The following is an 18,513-nucleotide window of genomic DNA, read 5'->3' on the forward strand; positions in this document are numbered from 1 at the left end:
TGGTACGTATGTTGGTGGACAGTAGGCATCAGAGAAAAGGCACGCTGAAATTCACATGAGTAGTACAAATAGAAAGCCAAAGGAGAAATCTATTAATACCAAAGGGCAGTATATAATGAGGACTGTTTTCTCTAACAACAGAAAGACAATGCATATCCCTGAGGAGAAAAGGGGAAAATATCTTGCTTGGTTTTAGGGTTTTTCAAGACCATATTTCTCTGTGTAGCCCTGGCTGTCCTGGAATTCTCACTGTAGACCAGGATGGCCTCAAACTCATAAAGAACTGCCTGCCTGCCTCCCGAGTGCTACCACGCCTGGCTAAAAAAACAATTTTTCTTTTTCTTTCTTTTTTTTTCTTTCTTTCTTTCTTTCTTTCTTTCTTTCTTTTCTTTTCTTTTCTTTTCTTTTCTTTTCTTTTTTTAAATTTTCCAAGACAGTTTCTCTGTGTAGTTCTGACTGTCCTGGAACATTCTCTATAGGTCAGGCTGGCCTCGAACTCATATAGATCTGCCTGCCTCTGCCTCCCAAGTGCTGGGTTTAAGTTTGGTCCGCCACCACCTTTTTATTCTTAATAGCCAAAAAAAAAAAAAAAAAAAAAAAAAAAATTGGTAATATTGGTAGAGTTTACTATCAAGAAAATGCTTCACTGTGCTCATTCCGTGTGTGTGTGTGTATGCGTGTGTGTGCACATGTGTGTATGTGCATGCTCGCGTGTGTATTATATATACATGTATATATGTAAAGTCTTGAAAGCCTGCATTTATACTAGAAGACTCAAAGTGTACATGCTTATAAATAAGCTAAAACATTGTTGAGCTCTTCCTCTTGCCCATTTTTTTATTTCTATCAAACAGCTCTCATTTTATGCTCTTTAAAAGTTCTGAACACTGAAGCTAACAAAAGTGAAAAGACAAGGAGATAGTCAGAATGTAAAGCTGTGTTCTATAATGTTCCACACTTAAGAGGGATGATTAATGGGAGTAGGATATCCATAGTAATGCTTTCAGGGGTTGGCTGCTCTGAAGACCAACATGTTATAAAATGACATAGTAAATCTGGTGGTAACCATCACAAAGATCCCTTCTTGTTTACAAATATTTTGTTAATGTATTATTAATTCATGAACATTATACCATAAAACAGGTTAACATAAGATAATTACATTTTCTCCTAGAAAGAAATGGCTATAATGCATTTCACTTTGGGCATTTTGTCCTCTGAATTGTTCATGATGTTTCCCATTTTCAGCCTTGACTGTGCTGTGGGACTTGCCATGATAGAGTCATACTAGAGCATGTAGACCATGTAGTTGAGATCAATCAAGGAGTCATTGAAGGCAACAATCTCCACTTTGACAGAGTTGAAGGCAGCCCTAGCAGCCAGGCACCCAATGTGGCCAATCTGTTCACTTCAGCCTTTACTATTGTGCCCCAAGGATGAAAAGATGTGGCTGTCTTAGCAAAGAGCTCCCAATGCTCCCAATGCTCCCAATGTTATTTTCAAAGTTTATTGTTTGATATCTTTTTAGGAGAAAGTCTCTTGAACACCAATTTATGTGCTACAGATATGAATATGTGTATTATATTAAAACATACAAAGACATTGGGATTGATAATATAAATAAGTTTCAGAAAAAATCAGTAAAGTAGAGAATAGGTGATGCTATTATCCTATAAATTACAAGAGTGACCCAGATTTTAAAAAAATGTGTGCCAGAATATGCAAAGATCTTTCTTCTCCATGACATTACTTCTGCTCTTGTAATATGAAGTTAAATCAACAGTAAATCAAGGGACCACAGGACTCCGTTGTCTATGGAAGTCCTGATTTGTTCCCATTATCCCTAGTTCACTCTATACAAGAGTTCACACTTAAGTGATAATTGTATGAACACTAGAATAATAAAGGAAAACTACTGAAATTTTCATTAAGTGATATTAAGTAATCTCAAATGTTTGATCCACTTAACTTATGGCCTAGGGAAAGGACACAGCTCTTTCACAGGAAGAAGAACAGACATGAGCAAGAATTATTACCATGAACTTGAGCCTAATCAAATAGGAGATCATTCTTTATAGTGACAGTGGATAGACATGGGAGCAGGAATCTGCAGTATTTTTTTATTTTGTTTTTTGTAAGGTCTGTCTCTCAGCTCTGAGTTTCTTTCATTTCTCTCTTCTTAACTCAGACAATCAAGGACAACCAAAAAAGGACTTGCATTTTCAACCTGATCTAAAGAAGGAGCAAAACTTCTGAAGATTTAACAAGTAGAACAGAAAGATATCAAACTAAGAAGCACATCCTTTCTGAAAAGACAGGCAGCTCCCTAAAGCTTGCTGGCCAACCAGCCTAGCAGAATCCTTGAGCTTCTTTCAAGTTCAGTGACAGACCCTGTCTCAAAACTAAAGGTGAGAGCAATGGAAGAAAGACATCCAAAATCAGCCTCATACCCCTACCTACACACATTCTCATGCACACCACACACATGCACACACACACACACACACAGAGGGAGAGAGAGAGACTTTATGAAAGAGATGGAAGTATGAATATTACTCTGATCCTGATTCAAGCAAACAAACAAACATGGGTGACAGACAACTGAAAGCTTGAAGACAAGATATTTGATAGTGAGAATTTTCAATATTTAAGTATAATATTAGATATCTATTTTTAGGTTTTTAAAAGTATGTTACTTAGGGGCAGACTGAGAAGCCAATGATAATGGCACTGGGATTTGTTTCTACTGCCTGTACCAGCTTTTTGGGATCCTATTCTATTTGGATGCACACCTTCCTAAGCCAGGATGGAGGGGGGAGGGCTTTGGACTTCCCACAGGGTAGGGTACCCAGCCCTCTCTTAGGACTGGAGGGGGAGGGGGAACAGGAGGGAAGTGGGAGGAGGGGAGAAAGTGGAAATTTTGATTGGTATTATTTATAAAGTAATAAAAACAAAAAAGTATGTTACTAGAGATATATTGCATTTTAGCAGATAAGGTGATAGTTTATAAGAAACTTATTTCACAAGTAGAGGAAAGGAAGGGATATAGGAAAGAATATGTGTGTGAAAGGTGAAATGGTTGGCTTTGAACTGGTAATTTTTGACCCTAAAGAATGAGATAGAAGGGGCTGGAGAGATGGCTCAGTGGTTAAGAGCACCAGCTGCTCTTCCAGAGGACCTGGGTTCAATTCCCAACACCCACATGGCAGCTTACAACTGTTTGTAACTCCAATTCCAGGGGATCTGACACCTTCACACCTATGCACATAAAATAAAGTTAAATAAATTAAAAAATAAAAGAATGAAACAGAAAAGACATTTAAAAATCTTTTTTATTTTAGCTTTTGACATAGAAGGAAAGAGAGAAACTGAATGACTTATGGCCAGGTCATTTTGTATTTCACTGATTTCCTAAAAGGAAGGAAAAACTAGACTGTAGCAGAAAAGTGATAGGGTTTGGGGAGATGGTTCAGTAGTTAAAAGCACAGGTTCAGAGGACTTGGGTTCTATTGCCAGCACCTGCACAAAAGCTCACAACCATCTGCAACTTCAGTTCTAGAAAATCAAATGCTCTTTTAGGCTTACACACAAGTGTATTATATATACATATATATGTATGTATATGTATACATATATATACTCATACACATAAAATAAATAAAAATTTTTCAAAGGAAGAAAAGGAAAAGATTATCTAGGAAATCACTATTACTTAATACGTCAACTGAGAGTAAAAAAAATGCCTGTAGCGCCACAGTCCTCACTTTAACTGGCCAAGTCAGTAACAACCTTCACTCTGCAGAGACAAGGAATCAGCTTCATAGAAGGTGCTCCATTGCAAGGCAACAGATTTAAGTAAAAAATGTTCTTTGGAGTCTGAGATTACCTCTGCTACCTTCTCCAAATCCCAAAGCATCTAAGTAGCTAGAAAACATACATGTCAGCATCCTTCTCTCAGCTCGAAGTGTAACAGAGGGATTTAAACACTTATCTGAAAAATCATGCATTTAGAAGACTTTTTACCTAGATAAGTATTGGCACAAAAAGATTAATTATAAATTAATTACTTAAATACACTTCATTCAGTGGATATAAATTTCACCTCTATCCAAAAGAAGACTTATGGGAATAGAGGAATCTAGAATTGATTCTGGGAAGATGGCAATAAACTAAATGCCAGGCGTCTATCATGACATCTAATCATGAGTGGTTTGTCACAGTCTGTCTGATGTAACTATTTTGGAACTCTCAAGTCCACTAAAGGCTTACAACTTCCAGAGGAAGTCTCCTCTAGACTGATTGCAAGTAATTTTAGTTTATTTCAGCTCATAGCTCATGCCCACTTCTGCAGCCCCTTTAGGAAAACACTGAGGTTCTTGTTCCTGGAGGAAAAGTCAGGATATGCAATAAGAAACAAGAGTTTGTTCTGTACATACCAAAACCCCTCTGTTTCCCCCTTCTTCCTTTTCTCTCTCTCTTTCCTCCTTCCTTCCATTTCATTATGTTTTGTGACAGTGGTGGATGGGAACACGGTGGTTCACATGCAAGACCAAGGATGCAGCCCACGCGTGGCTCTGTATTGTGATTACAGATCACTATACTAATCACAGAGATAGTGACAGAAAGGGGAAGTGGCACTGTTGCACAATGGTCACAGAAACTTGCTGCTGCAGGCCAGGGTTGCAATACCCTCCTCTGCAAGCTGAAGCAACAGCCAGGCATTTAAAGGGCCCACACCTTTCCCCTTCCTTTCATGTTTCTGTTTCCCTCATTTTGGGAGGAAGACTTTGAGGAGTTGTACATTCCAAAGCAACTACACATCCGGAGGAAATTAGAATCTTGTTGCACATTCCTAGAGAAAGGCAAAAGCTCAGAAATACCTGTGTGGACATTCAACGTTGTATGTTCCTCAGGCTCACCCTTGTCATGGCCACAATGATTTAAAAAAAAAAAAAATGTCAGAAAGCAGCAAGCCTGGGAGGAGGTGAGGGAAGCCTCAGTTTTGCTCTGGGGCGGGCTGCTGCTTAGTTCTAGGTAATCTCATGATCAGCGTTATCACATCTTTAGACACAAGTGTTCAGTTTTTAAAACAACTGTCACAAGGCACACAAAAAGTGGTAGAATATGATCCATTCAAAGGGGAGGAAAAACCCAACCAACCAATCACATAAACAAACAAACAAACAAGGCAGAACCTGCCACTGAAAAAGACCAGATCCTTGAAAAAGACTTTCAAGCAATTATCTTCAAAATGTGGTTGACCCTAATGAAATAGACCAAACCATCCTCCACAGGAATTGACCCAAAGAAACTTCTTGATGTAGTGAACTATGACGTAGTTTTATGCATATATAGGCTGAAGTTTGATCTGGGAATACACACTACTAACAAACAACAGAATTCAGCCAATCCCAGAAGCTAGTCCCTTAAGTAACCCCAGACCAAAGGCTATCAAATTATGCCCAGATCAAACAATATTGAGCCACATCAAATAGGTATTCTCTGTAGGTCATTTCTTGCCTTTCTGATTATAAAAGCAGTTTTCCACTTTTTAAGGGGGTGGAGGCTTTCTGATTCATTTTTGTGCTGGAATATATGGTTAATTAAATATGAGTGTAGAATTAGGATATTTTCAGAAAAGAAATTATCTGAACTTGACCTAACAATCTTTCCAAGATGGTTAATGGTTCTCCAAAGTTAAAACAAGAAAGATCAAATCCGAAATTAGAAAATAACAGATAGAACCCAAGATGAAGTACAAGAAAATATCAGAGTGACATTGAAAGGAGGCTCCAAGGACAACACAAAAATAAGCCACTAGCCCTGCAAAGAGTTGAGATGGCCTCAGTTTACTCTAGATCAGTGACCAATTGCATTGAGAGAGACAGTTTCAAAACAATTAGATAGGGAAGAGTGAACCACAGCAAGTATGAGAAAGCAAACAAGCTAAACTTCCCTCCAGCTGAACCTCCAACCCCTATTGAGTAACATACCTAGGAAAAACTCAGTAAAATCCAGTTTGGGAACAAAAATTTACCCTAGAAGAAACAGAGCTTCTTCCCAAGGGTCAATGACGGAATGATGCTGCAAAGACTAGGGGTGGTCACGAGGTGGTCAGAAATAAAGCACGGGCTGATACTGGAAAACATCAATACTTCACCATTATTATTAAGAATACTCCCTCAGAACGGCAACTGAATGCCATGTGTAAATGGCCCATTGCTATAATATCAACACTTGACATGAGAAGGCAGGAGAATTAGAGATATGAGTCTATTCTTGAGTTAGAGACCAGCAGGGGCTGTATGAGACATTGTCTCAAAAAAGTAATAATAAAAGAATTACCACTTTAAATATTGGAAGTAAAATACAGTCTTAAAATGGTTTTTTTTTTTTTTTTTTTGGTTTTTTCGAGACAGGGTTTCTCTGTTAAAATGTTTTAAATGACACCAAAGTTACACAGAGAAACTCTGTCTCAAAAAATATTTTAAGTGAACAAATTGGGAATGTCTGCTGTGGCTACCATAATAAGACAATATATGTGAGAACAGTACTAAGAAATTGCCTTGAAATGCAGGGAATAAGTGTGAGAGAGAAATATAATAAAACCCAGGGCAGTTAAGAGCTTGGAGACCAGGTTAAAAGTTTCCAACAAGAGATACACCTATGTGTGGAAAAACAGTATTTGAAATGATGCAGCCTTGATATTCTTCTGAAGTGAAGATATATTATAATTCTCCATTAAAAATGAATGCTTGGGGGGTAATAAAAACATCTGGGTATACTATAGTGATGTTGTAAAACAATAAAAGCAAAGAAAAAAATTTAAGCCTCTATCAAAAAAAAAAGATTAAATGCAAATATATGCAAGGGTAAAAGCCCCACCCCCAAGTGACATCATAGATACTCTAAGACAATGTCTGAATTTGTTAAGTGTAAAGAGGACATTACTATCAGCCAAGAACCCCACAGCTAGCCAAAATAATAGTACAGTGAGAGTGGAATAAAGATATTCCATACAGGAAGAGTAAGCTAAGTTAAATATCACCTTCCTAGACAGGTTGAACTTTGCCAAAAAATAAGTCAGCCTGGAGGGAAGATCGCAGATTTAACAAATTGTGGATTTCTGAAACTTCCAACATATTTCAGAAAATTAATTCTTTGAGAGAACTTTATCTTTAAAAAAAAACTTGATGCTAAAACCATGTGACAGTTAAAAAGATTTTGGAGTTAGACTTGGCATTTAGTGGGTAAATACCTTACTATCTTCAGAATAAAGGTAAGAAAACTGAGTATGGACACCGCTAAAATGTATATACATAAGGATGTACATCAAGCATCACTACTAAAATAATAGACACAGATGCCACAGTTTTCAATACAAGAGAAAATTTAAAGAGCAATGCATGTTCTCCACCCAATATGAGAAAAGGAAAACATCAAGACCTAATAATGGTACCATACTACAATAAAAATAATCCAAAGGTATCAATTAACCATTATAACAAATTTAAGCTTAGGCAGTGAGAGACAGATTCTGAGACTGAATGCCAAAAGTGAATGCTGCCTCTGAGCTGTGTGCAAGAGAAAAACCTAAAATAAAAGTAAACAGCAAGTTTGAAAGCAAAAGACAGAAAGACATAGCAGGAAAACAGTGAAGGAAAGCAGGATAAAATTAACCTTTTGCCTCTGCTTCTCAAGTGCTGGAGGTGCGAGTGTGAACCACCCCATCGGCCCAAATGCAGGTTTTGTTTCTAATGCGATGCATTTCTTGAGCGCTTTAGTGGGTTTCTGTGCAATGTCAGTACATGCATGCAGTGTGCACGACAGCATTCAGCTTCCTTCCATTCATGCTCTCCCACTCACAGATTCTAAAAATCTCTATTCTACATTCAGATCGACTTTATTTAAAATGTCCACATAGGAGAGAAATATAAAGCAACTGCTTTTCTGTGTCTGGATTATTTCACTCAACATCATCTTATCCAGCTCCATCCACTTTAATACAGAATACAGGATTCCCTCCTTCCCTAATGGCCAAACGATACTCTCCTGTGTATGCATCCCACCCTTTTCTTTATTTGGTCACCTGTTGATGAACGGCTATGTTAATTCCCTGGCTTAACCTACTATGAATAGTGAGGTGATTAGCATGAGTGTTCAGATACCTGTTTGGTGCACAGATTTTGCTTTCTTTGGACGTATCCACCCTGCAGTGGAGTAATCAGACATATAACAAATTCACTTGCACTTTTTTGAAGCAACTTCTGCACTGTTCTCCTTAATAACAGTACTGACTTACATTCAGTACTGGTTTTTATAATTTATTTAACTTTATTTTATGTACAATGGTGTGAGGGTGTTGGATCCCCTGGACCTAGAGTTACAGACAGTTGTGAGATGCCATGTGGGTGCTGGGAATTGAACTCAGGTCTTCTGGAAGAGCAAGAGCAGCCAGTGCTATTAACCACCGAGCCATCTCTCCAGTCCTCAGTACTGGATTTTTTAATTCTTTAAAATTTTATTCTTAGTAGGTGTGCATATGGAGAGTGAGAACACATATTGGTGGAACTGAGTTCTCTCCATCTTTATATGCATTCTCAGATGAAGCTCAGGAGGTCAGGTTTGTGGGGCAAGCATTTTACCTGCAGAACCATCCCGCTGGACCACACACAACTGTTTGAAAGTTCCACTTTCTCTATACTGTCGCTAACATTTGCTAGTTCAGTTTTGTTGTTTGTTTGTTCTTAGTAGCCATTCTAACCAGGGTGACAGAATCGTTCGTCGTGGTTTTGATTTGCATTTCTCTTGCAGCTTGTGATACTGAGCATTTTCTTTTCTTTTCTTTTCTTTCTTTCTTTCTTTCTTTCTTTCTTTCTTTCTTTCTTTCTTTCTTTCTTTCTTTCTTTCTTTCTGGCATATTTACTGGCCACTTGAATTTCTTCTTTGGAAAAGTTTCCGCTCAAAAACTCTGCCCATTTAAAAATACACAGAATTGGGGCTTGATTGTCAGATGAAAAGCTTAGCAAATATTTGATTCCATTTCATTAGCTGTCTCATCGCTCTGGAGATAAGTGTGAAGACACAGAGCTTCAGCACACTTCCTAGAGTTTACACCCTGCAAACTATTCCAAGATCAGGAGAAATAAAGAAATAGTTCTCTATCACATCCCATAGTGGAGCTTTCTTTAACCTTTTAAATGTTAACCAAAATCTATAACTGAGGACACTAGGCATTAAACATTTCAGACACAGTAATAGCATATAAATAGCATGTGTTTGTACAAATATAAATATTAAATATGTTTGTCATTTGAATAGAGTTTTAAAAACATTAACTAAAAGTGCAAAAAGCACAGCCAGGCAGTGGTGGTGCATGATTTTAATCCCAACACTCCGGAGGCAAAGGCAGGTGGAACTGAGTTCAAGGCCAGCCTGGTCTACAGAGTGAGTTCCAGGACAGTCGGGACTATAGAGAAAAACCCTGTCTCAAAAGAAAAAAAATAAATGGAAAACATCAAGTGAAGCATATTTGATGATTTTTCAGAAAGTACAATCTTACCTGGAGGGGGTAGCTCAGTAGCAGAGATTTTGCCTAACATTGCACAGGGCTCTAAGTCAGATCCCCAATATCCAAGGGGGAAAGAAGTACAATCTTAGACACAAAGTGTAATGATAGTGACATCATTGAATCACATGCATATCCTTGGCACATTTTCCAGGTATTCATTTCCTCTTCTTGTGTTCATTCTTTTTATGTTTTCCTAGAACTTGTCATTTTTTTCTTAAGTGCTAATTTCATTGTCATTTTATCATTTTCCTATGTGTAGATGTTTTTATATCCCCTTATATATTACTGATATAAACTGTGATCCCCCCCATCTTAAGCACCCAAAGGTTTAAGTTTGCTGATCCTCTTCAATGAGTATTTTGCCCATTTCTGTTGTTCCTATCATTTCCTCCCTTTTCATGATTTGAGCTTCTTGTTTTTTGCTTCTGGTCACTTCTTTAGTGATTCCCGGAACTAGCTGATTGATTTTCTCATTCTTCATGCACACAAGTCTGTAAATCTCCCTTTAAACACTGCTTTAGCTGTTTCAAAACAGTTTCTAACTTCTACTGTGAGTTTTTTCTTTAACCCTCAAGATCTCTTTTGAAATACAAAACTTAATATTTAAACCCAGGTGTTTCTTTGATTTTTTTTCTCTGCTGCTTTTTGTTATGGATTTCAAGCACAATTTAATTGTGATCGAGAAAGATATTTCTCACAATATCAAACCATCCTAAATTGTTGAGATTGCTTTGTAGTCCTCAATATAGTCAACATTGATAAATACTTTGTGTGCTCTTCAAAATAAACTGCATATAAGGTAATGGGTATAGTGGTCTATAGATGTCTTTTAGGCCAATCTGAATTATTTTCTTCTAGATCTCTATTTTTTTAAAATCTATTCTCTTATTAACTAGGAATGCGTGTATAGGGGTTAGCAGGATGGTTTAGCAAGTAAAGGCACTTACCACATAAGCCTGATTACCTGAGTTTAACCCTCAGAACCCACAAAATGTTGCAAGAAGAAAATCCACTACCCAAAATCATTCTCTGTTACATGTGTGCTATGATTTGCCCCTCGCACACATCATATATACATACACACACACCAGGAAAAAATCAATAAAGTTTTTAAAAGCTAAAAAAGAAATTCAAATTTCCCATGTGTATAGAGCTAATACATGCTGATAAAATTAATGACATTTCCATTATGAATGTAGATGTCATTTTTTTCTTATAGTTATTTCCTTTTACTTTATACATTTTGATGCAATGTTACTATATACATAAAATTTGTTATTATATCTGTTAAGTAAACAGAGTTTTTCCTTATGAAATGAAGCTATTTGTAGTAATACATCTTTTCTTAAAATATACTTTTTCTGTAATAATATATCTACACTAGCTGTCTTTAAGTTGGTGTTGACATGCATGTCATTCAAATGCATCTCTTCTTAATAATGCATTCATTGCCTTTCTTCCTGGTAGGGAAAGTGTTACCTCCAATTGAACTACACAATCATTTATATTTAATGTAACTAAGAATACATGTGAACCTAAAACTATATTTTCCTACATTTTTATATTCTTCCTTCCCTCCCTCATTTTGGATTTAAAGTGCTTTATTATTCCTGTCTATTCTGTCAGCTTGGTAGTCATCTATACCTGTCTTTAATAACCTTATCTATAGCATACACAATTTACCTTTAACTTATTAACTTCTGGTATATATTAGTGTTTCAATCTTTTCTTGGTCAATGTAAAAAGAATATGTAATTTCATTTAATCTTATCTTTCATGTACTTTGATTTCCTCTGTATTCTAAAAATACAACATATTTATTACTATTTTAGACAGAAATAATCACTTCAGATTTACTTCCACATGACTTCATACTGGTTTATAACTCCAAGCTTTTATCTAGGTCTCTTTCTTTCTTGTAAAACATACCCTTGCTTATATCTTTTAGTACATGTTTCAAGTGATTTTTTTTCAGTGTTTGTTGGTCTAAAGATTTACCTTTGCTTCTTTATTTTTGGTTGCTGTGGAATCTAGGTTTAACGTTGTTTTCTTGAACAGTAATGAAGGTAACTTCCATCATCTCTAGCTTCCACTGTCTCTATTTAGATATCATGGCTATCTATACAACTTCTGTTTCATTGATGGTAATTTTTTTAACTGAGTTTTGTTTTTAAAGCCTTCTTTAACTATTATTTTGACTTATGTGTCTGTGTGAGGGTATGCCTGGGACTGGAGTTACAGGTGATTGTAACTGGTGTGGGTGCTGGGAACTGAACTTGGGTCCTTTGGAAGACGGGAAAGTGCTCTTGACCACTGAGCCATCTCTCCAGCATGAGTTCTGCTCTTAAAATTCTCTGCTTGTCTTGCCAGTAAGCCACTGCCACATGGCAATACACAGATTGATGGAGATGTGTTAAATTCATATGTAAGAGTTAGCAAATAAGAAGCTAGAGCTGGGTTCTGGTCTGAAAAAGCATGGGACAAAACCGGTCTCACTGAACATAACGGACAATGAGGACTACTGAGAACTGAAGAACAATGGCAATGGGTTCTTGATCCTATTGCATGTAATGGCTTTGTGGGAGCCTAGGTAGTTTGGATGCTCACCTTAATAGACCTGGATGGAGGTGGGTGGTCCTTGGACCTCCCACAGGGCAGGGAAACCTGCTTGCTCTTTGGGCTGAGGAGGGAGGAAGACTTGATTGGGGGAGGGGGGGAATGGGAGGTGGTGGCGGGGAAGAGGCAGAAATCTTTAATAATTAAATTAATTAATTAATTAATAAAAAAAGAAGCTAGAGCTAATAGACCAAAAAAAAAAATTCTCTGCTTGTTTTCTTCCAGCAGCTTTGCTCTTACATCACTAGCATGACTTTTTTTAATAACATTTTTTCATTTATTTTACATACTGACCACAGTTCTCTCCCCCTCCTCTCCTCCCAGTCTGTCCCCCAGCTTCCCACCTCCCACTTCCCCTCCTCTGTCTCCATTCAGAAAGGGTCAGACCTCCCACAGGCTTGAGCAAAGCATGCACATCAAGTTGAAGCAGGACAGAGCCCCTCCCTTTGCGTCAAGGTTGGACAAGGTAATCCAGCATGGGGAACATGTTCCCAAAAGTCAGCAAAGCACCAGGGACAGGTCCTGATCTCATTTCTAGAACAGCTTTGAAATATGCATAGTGGTTATAGTTTTTATTTTATTTTTATAAGTTATAAAGCTGATTGGCCCATTAGCTCAGGCTATATATTAGCTCTTGTAGCTTATATTAACCCATTATTCTGATCTGTATTAGCTATGTGGCTCAGTACCTTTTTCAGCTGGCAGATCACATCCTGATGCTTCGGTGATCTGGGCAGGAATGGGAGGAATCAACTTCCTCCTTCCCAGAATTCTCCTGTTCTCATTGCATCATTTCTACTTCCTGGTTATAGTTTTTATAAGGAAAGAAACCTTCATATTTTGGGGAAATTCCTGTGTTAGAAATTTATAATTACATTAACATCGCCTCATGCTTCACAAATAAACCCAATCATTTATTATTTTTTTACAACTTGTGTTTGAAGACCCCAAAAGCATCATGGCAAAGTGTCTCAGACACTGTGTCACAGAGCTAATAACAGTCGGTGTGCTCACTAGAAGTACCACCATGATCTGCCTTCAGATGTCTTCCATGCCTGGCAGGCTGTTGACAAATGGCTCCTCTGAAGCAGCCCATAGCTCTGCCAGGCTGCTGCATGTACCCTGAGCATGGCAGCTGGCATACATCACAGCAGCTCATCTGAGAGACCACAAGGTAGAAGTTACCTGCCTTTTGTTACATCGTCTTTGTTGTCCTACCATGTTCCCACTATGTTGCTTTGGCCACAGGGATCAAATGTTTTGGTGTAGGAGAGTCTGTTCAGAGTCTGTTACTATCAAATGACAAAAATCACTGGACACCACCGCAGTGACTACCTACTATATTTTACCATGTACATCTTCCCCAATTATTCATGTCCCTCTCGTATGGGAAATACAGTCACTTTCAAATGTGTCAGCACAGTATGAGCATACCGCCCCCGATTTTACACCTAGGAGTTATGACTTGTCTTGGGGAGTGCCTTGAGAGGGCACCTAAGACAGATCATAGACGTGATTAGTAACTAGTGAATTTACCATGATTGTTCACAGGAGCAGAGGAAAGAGGTTACTTAAAGGGGTGCAGGGGACTCAGAGCAGGTGCCTAGCCAATCCCAGCGTGGGTGACAACTCACTGGGTTTTCCCATAACTTACAGATGGCTTGCCTGGCGGAAAGGTCTACTCTCCCCAGAAATTGTTTACTGATTTTATAATCTCGAGGATGGGACCTTGTAAATTCAGTAAATTTCATTTATTTCCAATACTTCATACCAGGAGGGAGTGTTTCAATTAACAGGAGATGGCTACAATTGACTAACTGAGGCTTTGTTGTGAGCTCTGTAATGAAAGCACCTGGGGCCAGGCATAGTGGAACGCACCTTCAATCCCAGCACTTGGGAGGCAGAGGCAGGAGGATTTCTGTGAGTTCAAGGCCAAGCTGGTCTACGGAGCAAATTCCAGGATAGCCAGAGCTACATAGGAGACCCCATATTAAAAAAAAAATTAAACAAAAAGCTCCTTGGATTGTCCCTATTGAGATGAAGTCATTCCAGGTAGGGAAGGCCTAGGAGAACTGCCCTGGATGCTTAGCTTCGTGAGGTGGAAACGGGCACAGCACACGGTCTACACAATTCTGATAAATATCAGATAAATAAAAGAGCTTTTAATTAGACTCATTCACATCATCTGTCTCCACCACCACACACACTCTTGGTTCTTTCTCAATTAGCTTTTCTTTTCTATAGAGCACAAACTTGTACTTTGAGCCTATGAAGCGACATGCAGCAAAGTTCAGTTTGATGACAGACTGCTGCTTTCATCGTACAACACCGTCTCTTTTGCTGCTCTTAGTCGTTTCCCAGGAAGCTGTTCCGTATGATAGCGCCTTTACTAAACAAGGCCTCCCGGAATATTCTGTCTCTCAGTCTTCACCTCTTGTAGCGTAAAAACACTAAAGGTGAATTTTAAGAACTGAATGTGAAATTTTTCACCTAATATTTATCCCTAAATGACTATGATATTTTATTAGAATTAACCATATTCTTTTGTGTGTGAGGGTATGTGTGCCTGCGGGGTGCATATGTGTGTGTGTGTAGGTCAGAAGACAATCTTAGGTGTCTTCCTTTTGCCGGAGACAGGCCTCTCTCTGGTCTGGGACTTGGCCAAGTAGGCTAGGCTAGCTGGCCAAGAGCTCCAGGACTGGTTGTCTCGCTTCCCATTTCGCTATCTCTGGGTTAGTAAGCACGCGTCACCACACCTAGCACTTTATGTGGGTTTTAGGGTCTTCAGATTTGTGAGGCTAGCATGTGATCAACTGAATCACCTCTGTAGTTCCTAAGCTTACTCTTTCCTCTAGTCTTGTTCATGATTGATATTTAGTCCACTTGCATACACCAATATTTTCTTTGTACAACTTATCTATCATATTAATATATTTCAGGTTTTGTGATTATAATAAAGTTAATGCTGAGCTCAATATTATAGAATAAATTCTATGCTTATGGATCCTGTGTGGGTCAGATTCATACAAAGCATAGAGACAGTTCATCTCTGCTCTATGGTGTTTGGATCCTTATTTGGAAGATTGAGAGCCTGTATTTTGGACTCACTTGAGATCTTATCACTCAGAAATCTGGTGGTGAACGTTGGTTGGGAGATTCATTCTCTTCCCCTAAGGGTCTCTCCAGGTGACTTCTGTTTGTAGATTACTTTGGGCTTCCTTAGAACATGGTGGTTGGTTCCCAGAATAAACTTCCCAGTAAGAGAAAGAGTTAGACAGAAGCAATATTTTGGAACCCCCAGAAGTCACATGACCCCACTTCTGTGCGCTTTGTCGTGAGAGCTGGGATGAACTACCCCCCTCTCCAAAGGGAAGAAATGACTGCTAATCCGCAGAGCCACTTTCAACCAGATGTCAACAGCTGCTTTCCTAGGACTGGGACTCAGATCGGAGCATTGCTCAGCCCTCTTCAGAGAAGATGCTTCTGGCAGTAGATGGCAATCAACACAAAGACTCACAACTGGACAATGTGTAGGGAATGAGGGACTTTGGAGCACTCAGCCCTAAATGGGATGTCTTTATCAAACTGCTCCCTGAAGTGTTAGGGATCTATGTGGAAGAATAAGAGGAAACACTGTAAGAGCCAGAGGTGGTGGTGACGCCAAAGAAACAGCATCATCCAGAGATGATGGGAGAAATGTACACATATGAACTCACAGAGCCTGAGACAGCACTCACAAGACCTGCACAAGTTCAAACCAAACAAAAAGTCAAAAAGAAGGGGGGGAGGGTGAACATGAAGTTCTATCCCCGAATGAAGAAGCCATTTGCAATTGGTATCTGGTGCAAAAAGGAAAAATCGGTTCTTGTCAGTGTGGTGTCACTGTGTGCATCACCCGCTCTCTAGGACAGGCCATGCACAGGAAGAGTTGGCCAACACAAAACAGACTCCATAGTTTTGTTGTGTGTGTTTTGATTTTGTTTTGTCTTATTGGGATGTTTTTGGTTTGATGTCCATTTTTTTTTTATTTTTCTTTTCTTTTTTGAGAGAGAAAAAGAGGATGAAGTTGAGTGGGTAGCAAGGTGGGGAGTTTCTGGGAGGAACTGGAGAAGGGCAAATATGATCAAAATATATTCTGTGGAAATTTTTTAATAAATTAAAAATTTATAAGAAATCTTTTATAAGCAGTATTTCCTTAAACAACACATGATCCTGTTTCTCAGATATCATTCTTTTCTTTCCAGAGGCCTCCTGCCAGTAATACAGTTTTGAATATTTGAAATGTCTCAAAATAAACTGTTTCATCATTTGACTTGAAAGGCTCATGGACTATAGGATTTCGGATTTGACTGGTATGTTGAGTCTTTGTTTTCTATTCTCTCATGAATAAACTGGGTGAAGGTGTCGCATACCTTAATCCCAGCATTTGGAGGCAGATGCAGTTGGATCTCTGTGGGTTCAAAGCCTGCCTGGTCTACAGAGCAAGTTCCAGGACAGCGAGGACACAGAGAAACCTAGTCTCAAAAAACAGGGGGGGGGGCGGGAGGGGAGGAGGAAAAAAATCAAAGGAATAGTGACAGCAGACTCCTGCCAGGCTTGCTCAGAGAATTCCATGAGTTTTATACACATATGTATAGAGTAATACCATAAGCACCGTAAGCACTGTTCAGGCATCAGTTATTCTTATCTCTCCTCTTGCTCCCCTTCTGTTGCTAACACAGCAACTTACCATCACAGATGACTGAGCAAGGGTCCCTTTGCTCCATTCAGATGGAAATCATGAATGGACAAGGAGCAGGTCCCTCAGCGTTGGCATCCCTGAGCTCTCAAGCATCAGAGGATTACAGGCTGGGCTTTCAAACCCAGAGCTTGTGGTTTTAAACCCCAAGAACCTAGAGGCTTAATGTTGCCAGGTTTGAAAGACAAAGGCTTACAGTCCTAGTTCAGCTCAGGAGATTATTGGTTGTTCTAGCCTTTGAGAGGCAACAGCCTAGCACCCTGCAACTAGCGTGACAGCTCCTGAGCTATGGGTATTGGGACTGTGGGACCCTTAACTGTTGACTTTCAAGAATTCTTCCAGGGACTAAGACTGGAAGCTTTTGCCTGCAGTTTCTAAAAACCTCTTTGCCCTCTTTGCTCCCAGTTTTGCATGTTTCACTCCCCACAGCACCCCTGAACTCCTCAGCAGCCTCCTCACTGCTGCTCGGTGGGTTAGGGGTTAAACTCCCTAGGAGCTCTGGTTTTCCTTGTATAACCAGCTCAGCAGCCTACCACACCTGTAAAAAAGATTGTAAGTTATCAATAAAAGAATATTCAGAAGTACAGTGTTGTATTCCCATAATTGCAGCAACTTGGAGGCTGAGATAAATGAAGTTAGGTTAATGTAGGCTACATGGTAGATCCCTATGGCGGGGAGGGGCTCACATTTGGGAGAACCTTTTCCTGACGCCAAGTGTTGCAAAAATGGGTGATTTAGAGTATTAGAAGAATGCAATTCTACCAAACACAGCTTTATGTGTGAGTAGCTTCCTATTTAACCTCCATAGCTTACATATACACTTATCAGACACCTCATCTATGAACCAGCCAGAAGCCTTACATAGCAATCGCAGGCTCTTGGGGAGGTGCTTCCTCCTGCTATCCTGAATAAGAATAGTTGCAGGGTAGGTAGGATCATCTAGAGTTTCCTGAAGCTTACCTTGATCACACTAGAGTCTTCCAGTTCCACTATGAGTGACCTGGAGCTGTGATTGGAGCAAGTGCTCCTGAAAGACCAGCTGGACTCTAGCAGCAGGCACGGTTGCAGTGGTCCCTGTAGCTGAAATAGAGTTCTCTGAATGTCATGGGGTGTTCAACAAGGCTGGACTCCCTGGGAAGATCAGCTATTGCCAAGGAAATGAATGCATGACTAACAGCTCCAATGTTAGGGCTGCCAGGCTTTCCTGCAAGCGGCCAGATGGCCCATTCTTGACTCTTGCTCAGTCATAGGAGAAAAAAAATTAAAGACCTAAGGATTACAATAAAGACCTAAGGTACTAAGGTTTTAAACAGTATTTAATAATGCTGTATCCCTTACCACAGGTCCCTCAGGATGGCTTGGTCCCTTTGATCTGTCTTAACCTTACTGATCTTCAACTACACTTTTCAGCAGTTAAATTTCCCATTTCCAAGACCTGTAACTGACTTACAAAATAACTTACACCTGCTTCTGTATTAAATCTGTTTATGACCTTAAGCTAGGAACATGGATTTTCTACTTTATCGATTTATTGTCAATACCATTTGCTACCCTTTTTTATAGTTTATGGTCCTTAATGGTCATCTGA

Source organism: Chionomys nivalis, chromosome 8 (genome assembly GCF_950005125.1).
Source record: "Chionomys nivalis chromosome 8, mChiNiv1.1, whole genome shotgun sequence".
Classification (NCBI taxonomy): domain Eukaryota; kingdom Metazoa; phylum Chordata; class Mammalia; order Rodentia; family Cricetidae; genus Chionomys; species Chionomys nivalis.